This window comes from Bubalus kerabau, chromosome 16, assembly GCF_029407905.1.
Source record: "Bubalus kerabau isolate K-KA32 ecotype Philippines breed swamp buffalo chromosome 16, PCC_UOA_SB_1v2, whole genome shotgun sequence".
Classification (NCBI taxonomy): Eukaryota; Metazoa; Chordata; class Mammalia; order Artiodactyla; family Bovidae; genus Bubalus; species Bubalus kerabau.
Window position 1 is genome coordinate 71116000 of NC_073639.1, and position 13285 is coordinate 71129284.

At 54.1% G+C, this 13285-nt stretch overlaps 1 non-coding gene across 1 annotated transcript; it reads right to left on the bottom strand.

The window, feature by feature from the left end:
• Positions 1–12887: 12887 nt before the first annotated feature.
• On the bottom strand, positions 12888–12960 carry TRNAY-GUA (transfer RNA tyrosine (anticodon GUA)). Its single transcript has one exon. It is a non-coding gene; the product is annotated as a tRNA-Tyr (tRNA).
• Positions 12961–13285: the final 325 nt, after the last annotated feature.

Here is a 13285-nt window from a genome sequence, read left to right on the forward strand (position 1 = left end):
GCCAAACATGGGGACTTCAATTTAAATAGAAGTTCATCAAACTTGTGGTAGCTGGGGGAAAGGATTGTAGCTGTAGGATTCATGGCAGCTTGTCTCCTCAAAGCCAGCTATGGAAAGAAAGAGAGAGTGGGAGAGAGAGAGACAGACCCTCAGTAAGACGGAGTCTTACATGATGTAAGGTGATGGGAGCAGTGACGTCCATCCCCTTTGCCGTATTCTACTGGTTAGGAACTAAGTTGCCAGTCCTGCCCACACTCAAGAGGCAGGGGCTGCACACGGACCTGAAAATCAGGAGGCGGGATCACGGCGTCATCTGAGGCTATCTGCATCTTGTGCACGTTGCCCATCATTTGCCAGTATTCTTTGGTTAAAACTTTCTATTTTTAGAGCGATTTAGGTTCCCAGCAAAACTTAGGGGAAAATACAGAGATCTTTCATAAATTTTTTTCATAAAATTTCATAAAAAATTTTCATAAATACCCCCGTATGCATAGCTTCCCCCATTCTCAACATCCCCCCATCCAAAGGGCACCTTTGTTGGAACTGATACACTTACAATGACATGTCATTATCTACCAAGGCCCACAGTTTACGTTCTAGCAGCTCAGTCTTGGTGGTGTACGTTCTATTTGTTTGGAAAGTGAAAGTCGCACAGTCGTGTCCAACTCTTTGCAACCCCATGGACTATATATACAGTCCATGGAATTCTCCAGGCCAGAATACTGGAGTGGGTAGCCTTTCCCTTCTCCAGGGGAACTTCCCAACCCAGGAATTGAACCCATGTCTCCTGCATTGCAGGTGGATTCTTTACCAGCTGAGCTACCCAGCAAGCCCATTTTTTTGGACCAATGTATAATGATATGTATCCATTGTTATGATATCATCCAAAGTGCTTCCACTGCCCTGAAAAATCCTCGATGCTCTGCCTGTTCATCCCTGCCCTCTCCAGTTCCTGGCAACCATGGATCTTTTTACTGTCTCCATAGTTTTGCTTTTTTTCCAGAATGTCATAGAGTTGGAATCATACAGTATGAAGCTTTTTCAGATAGCCTTCTTTCACCTAGTCATATGCATGTGCGTTTCCTCCATGTCTTTTCATGGTTTGATAGCTCTTTCCTTTCTCGTGATGGATAATACCCACCAGCATTCTTTTATAGATGGCCCAACCTCTTTTCCACTGACCGGTAACGCTTTCTCCATCACGTACGAAGTTTCCCGAGGCACAGACGTCTGTTTCTGGGCTCCTTTGTGATTGTCGTTGCTGCAGTGGGCTGCCGGCTTCTACCATCCGCCTGAATATGCTCTAGTATGGGGTCATCAAGAGTACCATGCTGTTGAATCATGCGGGATCTTTCCAGACCTCACCTGGCTAGACCCCTCACAGACACTGGGTTATTGCTGTTCAGTGGCTCAGTCGTGTGTGACTCTTTGTGACCCCATGGACTGCAGCCCGCCAGGCTTCCCTGTCCTTCACCATCTCCCAGAGTTTGCTCAAACTCATGTCCATTTGAGTTGGTGATTCCATCCAACCATTGCATCCTCTGTCATCCTACTGGGTACTAAGGACCTTTCTCTCCCTCTTGAATCATCCTCTCCAGGTTTGAGGTGTCTTGGCATGGATCTCCTCCACCAGCTGTCCCTCCTACCTGACACGGAAGCCCTAGAAGTCATTCACCCTTTGTTCACTGTCCAGGTAATCTCCCCTGTGCATTGGAACTGAAGGCCATCTTCAGGCTGAGGGGCTCAGTCCTCATCCCAGGCTGGAAGCTTCCTGGATCTCCACGTTGGCGTAGCCAGTGGCTCATTAAACTCCACCCAGCAGATTCATGACCAGCTTGGACAACACAACCACCCGGCATTGGGGCTTGATTCCACTGCCCCCCCATCAAGGACCCCCATCCGTCATCTGCCTCTAACAAGAGGTGAGTCTCCCACCCTACGCCCACGGTCACCTCATCTGGGTCTGGCCACCTCCTTCCATCTCCTGAGCTCTCACCCTGCGCGATCCACCGCCACCTCCTCCGCGAGCGCCTTCCGTAGCCTCCTAGCTCCCACGCCCGCCCTCTGCAGTCAATTCTCCACACGGCGGCCAGAGCAATATTTTCAAAAACATAAATCATCTCACATCATCCCCCCACTTAAAACCCTTTCCAGAGCTTCCCACTGCTCTCGGAATGGGATCCAGTTTCCTCAGCGCGCCCTCAATCAATAGTGGCCTGTCACCTCCTCTCCAGCCCCATCCATCACCACCCGCACCCCCCACTCTCAGCACCCCCCTCACCCCACCCCCGCTGGACCGTGGAGATGATCTGATTATTTCTCTAAGGGGGGAGACTTTGGGGGTGGTCCAAGCGGTCTGAGGGTGAGGTGCCAAATTTCCCCTCTGAGTGGCAGGACCCGGGCAGGGCCACGAACCCCGAGGAGGTCAGGTTAAGCGACGCTATTTACTTTAACCCTCTCCAAAGTGTGTTTTGGTGGTGGGAGAGAGTTATGAATAAGCTCTTAATTCCAGGGAGGGCGTGGGTCAGCTCTCTGACAGCGGCGTTTATTGACATTCGCGTCTGAGCCTTCGCCCAGCGCCCCGAGTTTGAGTGGCTTCTCTGTGGCCGGCCTGGTGGCCCCAGCTCATCTGGACCCGGATGGGCATGGTCCTACCTGTCAGCTCTCTCCAAACTGGCACCAGCATCTCAATTTTCCTACTGAACCCTCAGGGAGTAAGCATCTGAGAAAACCATGGTGAGCAGGGAGGGACCCACACCCCACACCTGGGAGGGAGCACCCAGAAACCAGACGCCACCCACAGAACCAGGCGGGCGGGAGGTCGGTGGGGCCGTCTAAGGGCCTGTCACCTGGTCGGGTTGTTTGTTTGCATTTTCACTGGGCTGACAGGGTCCTTGGGAACAGAGAGGGAGCCAGCCGGGCTTGTGGGCGGCTGGCTATGTGGCTTGGTTTCTCTTGCTGGTCCTCAGCATCCCCATCTGTCTCACAGCCCTGCTGTGCTGTGGACAAGGATGCAAGCGCATCCGATGGCATCCTACAGCCTCACAGAGGGCTGTGGCACCTTTAAAGAGGAATATTTGAGAACAGAAATCCAAAGTTCAGAAAGGACAGTTTGCGCGGCATTCTTGAAATGATGAAACTACAGCGTTGGAGCACAGATGAGGGTGGCCTGGGGACTGGAAGAAGGCCAGGAAGGGCCCATCCCTAACAGGGGGGTCACACAGAGCTCCTGCATGGGCATGGATCATCTTGACTGTGGGGTGGGGGAAGGGGTGGGCCTGGGTATCCATCGTTGTTGTTCAGTCATTAAGTCATGTCTGACTGTTTGCGAACCCATGGACTGCAGCATGCCAGGCTTCCTTATCCTTCACCATCTCCCAGAGCTTGCTCCAACTCATGCCCATTGAGTCAGCGATGCCATCCAACCATCTCATCCTTTGTCGTCCCCTTCTCCTCCCACCCTCAATCTTTCCCAGCATCAGGGTCTTTTTCCAATGAGTCAGCTCTTCGCCTCAGGTGGCCAAAGTACTGGAGCTTCAGCTTCAGCAACAGTCCTTTCAATGAATATTCAGTGTTGATTTCTTTTAGGAATGACTGGTTTGATCTCCTGGCTGTCCAAGGGACTATCAAGAGTCTTCTCTAGCACCACAATTCAAAAGCATCAATTTTTTGGCACAGGAAAAAAACCATAGCTTTGACTATACAGACCTTTGTCAGCAAAGTGATGTCTCTGCTTTTCAACACCCTGTCTAGGTTTATTGTAGGTTGGGTATCCATACGTGAGAGCAAGTTGCACAGAACTCCATTACACATTCATGTACAAACCAATGAAAACTCGGTAAGTAAGTGTTAGTCGCTCAGTCGTGTCCAACTCTTTGCAACCCCATGGTCTGTAGCCCACCAGGCTCCTCTGTGGGCAAGGGATTCTCCAGGCAAGAATATTGGTGTGGGTTGCCATGCTCTCCTCCAGGGGATCTTCCTGACCCAGGGATCGAACCCGGGTCTTCTGCATTGAAGGCAGATTCTTTACCATCTGAGCCACCAGGGAAGATCTTCAGTAAGGTCCTGAGGTCTAGTTAACAGCTTGTACTAAGGTCGGTTTCCTGATTGTAATATCGCGCTCCGGCTCTGTAAGGTGTCAGCACTGGGGGGAAGCTGAGTGAAGGGTCCACAGGACTCTTTGTATTCTTTTTCACAGCTTCTCATTTCGAAATGAAAAGTTTCAAGAAAAAGTTCAGAGAGAGTCATGAATGTGTCCAACGCCACCCAGCAAATCGAGAATGAAGCTGGAGTTAATACCCAGGTGTCCTGATAGCCAGGTTCTTACTGATCTTTCCTAGAACGACAGGGTGGGCGGGCGCTTGGCAAAATAAAAACAAGTGAGTCTCAGCGATGGCAGCGTGCGAGGGGACCCAGCGGAAGCGGAGACGATCGTAGTAGTGACCACAGCAACAGTGATGCTGACAGCTCGTATCCGTGAGGCCTGACACCAGGCCAGGCGTCTTGCAGGCAGCCTTAAACGCAGGGCTCCTGTTCCTCACCGCGCGCTCCAGGGTCACACCAACCAAGCTGAAACTTGAATCCAGTGCCCAGTGTCAGCCCCTCGGGCCTGTCCACTCTCCGAGGGGGGCCCTGGCAGACACGAGGGACGGTGGGATGACCGACGACCCTGTCTGGGGTCCTGGCAGCTGTCCAGGGGTGGCTCTAGCACCGAGTGGCCCTGCCCACCTCACGTTCACCCACGAGCCATCCTGATGCCGGTCAAGGGCCAGGACGCGGAGGTGTCCAAACAAACGAGGCGGTTTCACCCGAGGCTGTGAACACAGGAGGAGTCGCCGGCCGAGGAGCCCCGGGTGCTAGTCGCCAACCTGCCGCTGTGGGCTGGATGCCTGGGAAGAGCTCGTCCCTCTCTGGCCTCAGGTTTTATCTCAGAAAATTCTAGGCGGGGGGCTTCCTGCTCAGATTCCACATCTTCTCCAGGTGGGGATGTTTCTAGCTCCCCAGACAGCCTGACTGTGTGTCTGTGTGGCCTGGATGACCCTCTACTGCTGGGTGGGGCCCTGTATTACTGTCTTCTGGCTGTCATAACTGTGTGGCTTACAATAACACAAACGTAATCTCTCACAGTTTTAGAGGCTGGAAATCTGAAATCAAGGAGCCGGCAGGGCAGCGATGCCCCCACAGTCTCCAGGGGAGGATCCTTCTGTCCTCTTCCAGCGTCTGGGGGTCCAGGTGCTCCTGGACTCATGGCAGCATCCCTCTGTCTCCATCTTCACCTGGCCTCCTTTTCTCTGTGTCTGTTAGAAAGATGTTTCTCCTTGGATTTAGGGCCCACTCAAGCAGTCCAGGGCTTCCCTGATGGCTCAGTGGGTAAAGAAAATCCACCGGCAATGCAGGAGACACAGGAGATATGGGTTTGATCCCTGGCTCAGGAAGATTCCCCTGGAGGATGAAATGGCAACTCACTCCAGAATTCTTGCCTGGAGAACTCCATGGACAGAGGAGCCTCACATGCTACACCGTCCATGGGGTCACAAAAGAGCTGGACACGCCTGAGCACACACACAGCCTTTGCTGAGGTCCCACTGCATCAGGCATTGCTAAGCCATCATTGCTAAGAGTAGGTACTCTTTTTGTCTGCATTTAACAAAGGAGGAAACTGGGGCTCAGACAGGGGAAGTGAGTGACCCAGGGTCACACAGCAGTCATGCCTCAGAGACGGAACTAGAACCCAGGCCTTCCAATCCTAAATCCCAACTTTCATTCATTCACTTTGACCATCTACCATCTTTGACCCAATCATATTCTCATTCTGGACTCGGACACACCCACCCAAGGACTGTGACCCAAGCATCTAGTCCGGAGGTTGGCACACCACCGCCCACCGAGCGCCAAATCCAGCCCACCACCTGTTTCGTTCTGTTTGGTTTTAACAGAGCTATCAGTTTATTTCATTCTATTCTGTTTTAAGCCACAGCCGCATGTGAAACGTGGAATCTGAGTTCCTCGGCCAGAGATCTAACCTGTGCCCCCTGCAGAGGTGGCACTGGAATTGTTAAGTCTTAACCAATGGACTACCAGGGAAGTTCCCCAACACCTGTTGTTTAAAAATTAAAGTTTTATTGGAACACAGCCATCCCCGTCCTGTTACATATTGTCTTTGACTCCTTCCGTGTTCTAGTGGCAGAGCTGAGTAATATAGACTCTCTGAAACCGAATAGATTAACTGGCCCTTTACAGATAAAAGAGTTTCCCTTGTGGCTCAGCTGGCAAAGAATCTGCCTGCAATGTGGGACACCTGGGTTCGATCCCTGGGTTGGAAAGATCCCCTGGAGAAGGGAAAGGCTACCCACACCAGTATTCTGGCCTGGAGAATTCCATGACTGTATAGTCCATGGGGTCACAAAGAGTCGGACACAGCTGAGCGACTCCACTTCACTTACAGATAAAAGTTTGCTGAGCCCCGCTCTGGAGTTAAGGATGGTTGGATCCTGGTTTCATATAATTTAAGGTAGAAGAATGACGCCCACAGAGGGGCCCCTTACCCCTGGAGCCCATGGACTCCCAAGGAACGCTGCTGAGATGGGCTGCGGGTGGGGGTGGCCAGGACAGGTGTGCCTGGGTGGGAGGGCAGGGACAGCTGAGAAAGACTCATTTCCTGCTGCAGAAACGTCTCTAGTTTCTAGACAAGGGGAAAGCCCGAGGCTCTCAGCTGCCTCTGACTTTTCAAGCCCGCCGTTTCCCCCACCCCTGTTTTCCTCCTCTCCAGCCCCTGGCTTCTTCCAAGGCTTCTTTGCATTCTAGAAAACGTAGCCTCTGCCCTTCTAAGTCACCAGGGCCCTCCAGCCCCCAAGGGAGCTCTGACTCGGGAGACAATGAAAAGCCGGTGAGAAACCCAATCTGGGGCTATCAGGTGGGCAGCTCGGCAGAGGGGGCCTCCTTTCTGGCCCCCAGACAGGTCGGATCTTCTTGCCCCCTCCCAGACGTCGCATTCCGAGCACCAGTTGGATCCTCTCGGCCGAAAAGAAAAGTCCTTCCAACCTTGCAGGGGTTCCGAAGACTTTTTTTTTCCAAAGTAACCCCCCAAACAGTGGCTTTTCAAGCCACACACAGACTGAATCAAGCGTCATTTGTTTCCAGAAGGCCGAGGGGCAGCGGTTTGGAAAAAAGAACCTTCTCTGTAACTCACGGGGAGGCGAAGGCGGGGTCAGAGGGCACATTCCGATTGCTAAGATGCATTGACAAGAGCCCAGGCCCCCCTTGGCCCTGCCAGGAGACCTGAGGAAGGGGAGGGGTCCTGGGGGGGTGCACAGGGGCCTCAGAAACGCTCCCCTGAGTCACAAAGAGTTGCAGGGTGACCCCTCCTCTCTCGCTGGCCCCCTACCTCCTACAGATACGCCCAGAAAGAACCCCCAGGTCTGGGAGGAACAGAGGAGGGAGGTTTAGCTATGACTTTTTTTTTTTTTCAATGTTGGTTTGGTCTGTTGAGTTTTGCCCCCAAATGTTCAACTGGAAGCACAAGTGATGAGCCATGGTGAAAGCTGGGAATTTTTCATTACCATTTGCAACAGGGGAATAGACATGGACTGGGATGTCGTGGTACAAGTCCACGCTTGGCTATCGATGGCTGGGCGAACTTGGACAGCTGTCTATACCTCTCTGGGCCTATTTCCTCGATGTCAACTGGGATCTGCCCCTGGATCTGGACCATCCACTCAGATGGTGACACCGGGCGAGGCCACGCACAGACCAGATGGTGATGGTGGAGGTGGGGAATACTGAGGGAGCGGGGCTGAGCAGATGAGGGCCCAGTGGGGCAGGGGAAGACCCAGACCCAGACCCAGAAGGAAGGGCTAACCTCGCAGTGTGGAGGGGCTCAAATGAAAACTCAGAGAATCATTTGTTGAAATGCTCTTTCCAGGGGGAAACCGAGGCCTGGGCCACACACCATGCATCAGTGAATGAACCCCTAGCATCACCTTATACCCAGCCCCCCGTGCTCCGCACTCACCTTCTCCACGGGGCACTTCGACCGGATGCCTTGGTCCAGCCCTTCAAGGTGGGTCAGAAGCATCATTCCACTATAGAAAATGGGAGGAGGGGGTGTGCCTAAAAAATTAAGAAATGCAGAAAGAAAGGTTGCCTTTCTCCCTACAGAGAATAAGCATTCGCAGCCCACGAGTTCTGGCCTCGGCTCGGTCTAGCAGGGTGAGTGGGAAGTATCACAGCAGCATGTGATGCAAGGTGAATTCACAGGGGTGTGACTGTGGGGTCACACCAGGGGCAGGGCGGTCCAGGAAGCCTCATCTCCTCACCCTCCTTAGGCAGCAAATCCCCACAAATTCCCGGGCAGGATGGGGAACATCCTGGGGAGAACAGAACGCTGGGGAGAGGTATTGAGCCATCTACCCTCTTGGGGCAATTTCATCATCCTGATAACACTCCAGGCAGGCTGCTGATGCTGTGCCTTCCAGACCCAGGCTCTCAAACAGGCTCTGAAGGAGGCCACTTCTGCCTTGATGAGCCCTTTCCCCATCAGCCTGTCCCAGGGGTCTACTGAGGGTACCAACTCCCCTGGGAACAGCGCTGAGCTGGCAAAAGCAACAATCTTCTTTCCTCCATTTGGGAGACATCTGGTCCCCTCTTGCTTCCTGCCTCCCGCAGAACCAGGTGGCCCAGGGTGTCCTCCAACAATGAGATGTTTCAAACTCACCTCTACTGACACCCTCAGGAACCAAGCTCCAGTGCTTGGGGAAAATGGGATGATGGCTCCTCCCGGGACCTGAGACCCTGCCTCCCCAGGACAAGTACACTGTCTTATTGCCTCCAGTGACATTCTCAAGGTTGGAAATGATGGGAAGACCCCGCAGAGGTCAGCCCTGGCCTGGGGCTCCTTCCTCGTATCATGGCACGTGTGTGATCTTTGCTTCTGCACAGCGCCCGGGGCCTGGCCTGGCTCACTAACCACGGGACCCCCTTCCCAGTGCTTTTAGAGGGAGGCTATACCGCCAGCCACCCTCAGGGTCCTTGGACTCGCTGCATCTTCCCACCCAACAAAACTGTGTTCCTGATCAAGCCAGCCCTCCCACTCCTGGACCAAAGCAACGACCTCAGTTCCTACCTGTGTGTCTATCACCCCACTTGGAAGCTCCTTCCACCAGGAGCTGGTGCTTCCCAGATGCTCTGGACCACTTCTGTTTCAGCAGTTTCCCCACCAGCTACTTCTGAGCCTCTGCCAGTGGGGACCATCACAGTTCCAAAGTTGGGCTGATGGGAGGACTCTGTGGCTGTGAAGTGGACCCTGGCTCTAGGTGGCTGTCAGGATCAGTATTGTGAAAAGGGGCCCCGGGAGATTCTAACGCTGGCTCAGCATATCGGGGAGTGTGAAGGGAACACCCTGAAAATCAGCCTCACACGTATATGCAAATAAACGGCAAAGCCCACCGCAGCCTGGTCCACAGCCCTTCATAGTTTGCAACATGTTTTTCCTTCCTTCATGAGAGCTCCCTGGCTCTTCTGAGCAGCTTCCCAAGGCAGGGAGGACAGGAATTCTCATCCCCACTCAACAGATGAGGATTCTGAGGTTCAGAGAGAACCAGGACTCAGGTGAGAAAGGTGTTAGGCAGGAGGCAGGGGGAGCTGCTGGAAGCCCTGTCTCAGAGGATCACATCCTGGGTCTGCTATGGATGAGCTGTGTGACATTCAGTAAGTGGCTTAGCCTCTCTGTGCCTTTATTTGCTCATCTGTCAAATGGGGATACTAAGAAATTCTTACCTCTTGGGGTTATGGTAAGGATGAGATGAGTTAATAAACATAAATCACTCAGGGCCTGGCACATGGTAAGCAGGAGAACAATTGCCTATTATCATCACCGTTATCATCACCCCAGCCCCGCAGCCGACCAGCAGTGGGGCCTCGGGTAAGTCCTCTCTCCCCTCTGGGCCTCAGTTTCCCCACTGGCAGAATGATCCCTGATGGTCTCTAACAGCTCAGTTATGTCCACAGTTCATGCTTCCAGACCCAAAGCACAGACCAGAAAGGGGATAGACAGTGGAGCTCCCAGAACCCACAGAAGCCCACCTCCTCCTTCCTGGGCCTCGGCTTCCCCCTCTGCCGAGTGAGGAGGGGGAAGAAGCACAGAGCCCTGTGCATACACTGTGACCTCACCAGGATCCCAGACGGGAGCTCTGGGGGAAACGGAGTCACCGGCGTCCACTTGCTCCTCTGCGGCGACCCGGCTGCAAAGCCAGGGCAGGGTGCAAAGGGTTAACCGCCCGCAGGCCAGGTGAAAGGAGCCCCAGGTACCACCTCCGGACCCCAGTTTCAACAGCCAGAGCCCTGAAAAGAAGAGCTCTCATGTTTGCATTGGCAGCTGGGCCAGTGGTGGGAGGAATCGCCGCCCGGCAGGGCCTGGAAAAGACTGCTCATCTCACAGCTGGGCCAGGCCAGCCTCCTCGCTGGGGTCCCTGCGCCACCTCCTGCCACCCCATTACCTAAGCCCCATACAGGACATGACTGCATGGCCCGGGATGAGGGGGCGCAGGCGGCCCAGACAGGGTGGCCATTCATGGAGCTGCCCTCAGCCTGGTTCAGACGCAGCCCTGGGCACTGGGCAAAGGAGGGGGTGCCAGGAAAGAAGGGCACCATGTGGGGGTAAGTGGCAGGGCAAACCCGGCCGGGCACCCCACACAGAGCTTCTGGCCTGGGAGGACACGTGACGTCATGGGGGACGGGAAGCACGGGGTGACTTAGGAGTGGGGGGAGCTGCCCCTCCCTCACCTGAGCCCCTGGAAACAGGGCTTCACTGAGGGCCCTCCCCGGGGTGGGAAGCAGGAGGCTGAGCCCATTCAGGAGCTTGTCCTGCTTTGGGGAGCATCACAGAGGCTGCAGAGCCAATGGGTCATGCGGTCTGGCTGTTGAAGGATGGAAAGGAGCTGACCCACCAGACTAAGAAGAGGAAGGTCCTCCAGGTGGAGGGAACCATGTGAGTAAAAGTTCAGCCATGCAAGACCTTACCTGGGGTATTGTGGTCTTTTGAGTGGGAGGGAGGTGGGGGAAGGAGTTTCCCTGCCGGGCACTGGGGTCTCAGGAGGTCTGCTTCCATGAGACCTCCGGCAAGCCATTTTGCCTTGCCTCAGTTTTGGCATCTGTACAATGGGTACAATCATTCACAGATATAGTGAAGTGTTTCTGACTCACTAGGGCTTCCCTGGTGTCTCAGAGGTTAAAGCATCTGCCTGGAATGTGGGAGACCCGGGTTCGATCCCTGGGTCAGGAAGATCCCCTGGAGAAGGAAATGTCAACCCACTCTAGTACTCTTGCCTGGAGAATCCCATGGAGGGAGGAGCCTGGTAGGGTACAGTCCATGGGGTTGCAGAGTCAGACACGACTGAGCGACTTCACTTTCTGACTCACAGTAGGCCCTCACGAACCCATGGGGCTCCCTCTTGTGAAATTCTGGGTCTCCATTCGAGGCACTGAGGCAGGGTTCAGAGACCGGACTCTAGTCCTGCCCCGTGGAACCACACCTGCAGTCTCTCCAGCCCTTGATTTCTCGTGTCTGAGATCAGATTGTTCCCTTACTCCTCAGCATCCTCACTGACCAGCCTGGGATGAGCAATCAGAAGATGCATTGCCAGTAGGGGAATTTCTGCGACTACTGGGGCCCAACCTGGGGCTCGGGGTTGGAACCAGCCTGGGTTCAAGACACTACGGCACATAGTTTTCCTCTCCGTGTCCCCAGGTGCCTCTCACCTGTAAGATCAAGGCCGTGGCAGCACCTGGCCACCCAGGTGTGTTGTGAGTGAAATGAACTGGACCAGACGGGCCTACGGGGCTCCTCAGCCCCTGGCCCCTGACTATGGGGGCTCGTTCAGTCATACTCATGCTGGCAGGCCAGGGCCCACATGGAAAACCACCAGTCTTGTGCACGTAAAGGCTGGACCTAGTGCCAAGGACATGGGGCCTGTTACTCCAGATTATAGCTCTGGTCATGCTATTAACAAATCGTAAGAGTAATAACTGTCCCCCTCCAGCGAGCACTTCTGGCCATGCAGACTCTGGAATTTGACCCAAACGCTTGTTCCCAGTGTTATACCAGGCCCAGGCCCCCATATCAGCAGGGGCAGCCCTGACCTTCCCAGGACTCCCCCCACCTGGACTGCTAGGACCCCAGCTTAGACCTCTCAGACAAGTGTGTGTTGTGTGTGTATTGGTTGCTCAGTCATGCCCGACTCTTTGCAACACCACAGACTGCAGCCTGCCAGGTTGCTCTGTCCATGAAGTTCTTCAGGCAAGAATACTGCAGTGGGTAACCATTCTCTTTCTCCAGGAGATCTTCCGCCTCAGGGACTGGACCTGAGTTTCCTGCCTTGGGGCTTCCCTGATAGCTCACAGTTGGTAAAGAATCTGCCTGCAATTCAGGAGACCCCAGTTCGATTCCTGGGTTGGGAAGATCGCTGGAGAAGGGATAGGTTACCCACTCCAGTATTCTTGGGCTTCCTTTGTGGGTCAGCTGGTCAATGTGGGAGACCTGGGTTCGATCCCTGGGTTGGAAAGATCCCCTGGAGAATGGAAAGGCTACCCACTGCAGTATTCTGGCCTGGAGAATTCCGTGGACCATACAATTGCAAAGAGTTGGACTGAGCGACTTTCACTTTCACTTTCACTTCCTGGATTGCAGGCAGATTCTTTACCATCTGAGCCACCGGGGAAGCCCCACCCCCACCGCCCCTCCCCACCCCCAGATAAGAAATGAAGAAGTGAAGTCGCTCAGCCATGTCCGACTCTTTATGAGTCCATGGACTGTAGCCTACCAGGCTCCTCAATCCATGGAATTCTCCAGGCAAGAATACTGGAGTGGGTTGCCATTTCCTTCTTCAGGGGATCTTCCTGACCCAGGGATCGAACCTGGGTCTCCTGCATTACAGGCTGACGCTTTACCGTCTGAGCCACCAGGGAAGCCGCAGGCAAGGAGGAGGCTAAACAACAAGCTGCTGGGGAAATGTGAGCTGGTTCCAGGTCCTATCCCCTCCCACCTTCCCTCAACCCCCCTCAACCCCCCTCAACCCCCTCTACCCCATAGCCCAAAGACCTCTGAAAAGAAATCGCTTTATCTCTTTCCCTTTGTCCCGCCCAGGGTGGGGCTGTCATTGGAACATCTTCTCTCTCCAGACAGGCTCAGAGCCTTTCCCCTAGGAAATGTGTCAACCAGTTAGAAGATTTGGACATTCATACTCTCCTTCTGGGCGAAGGCCAGCTTTCTGGGCTGCACATGACATCCTGG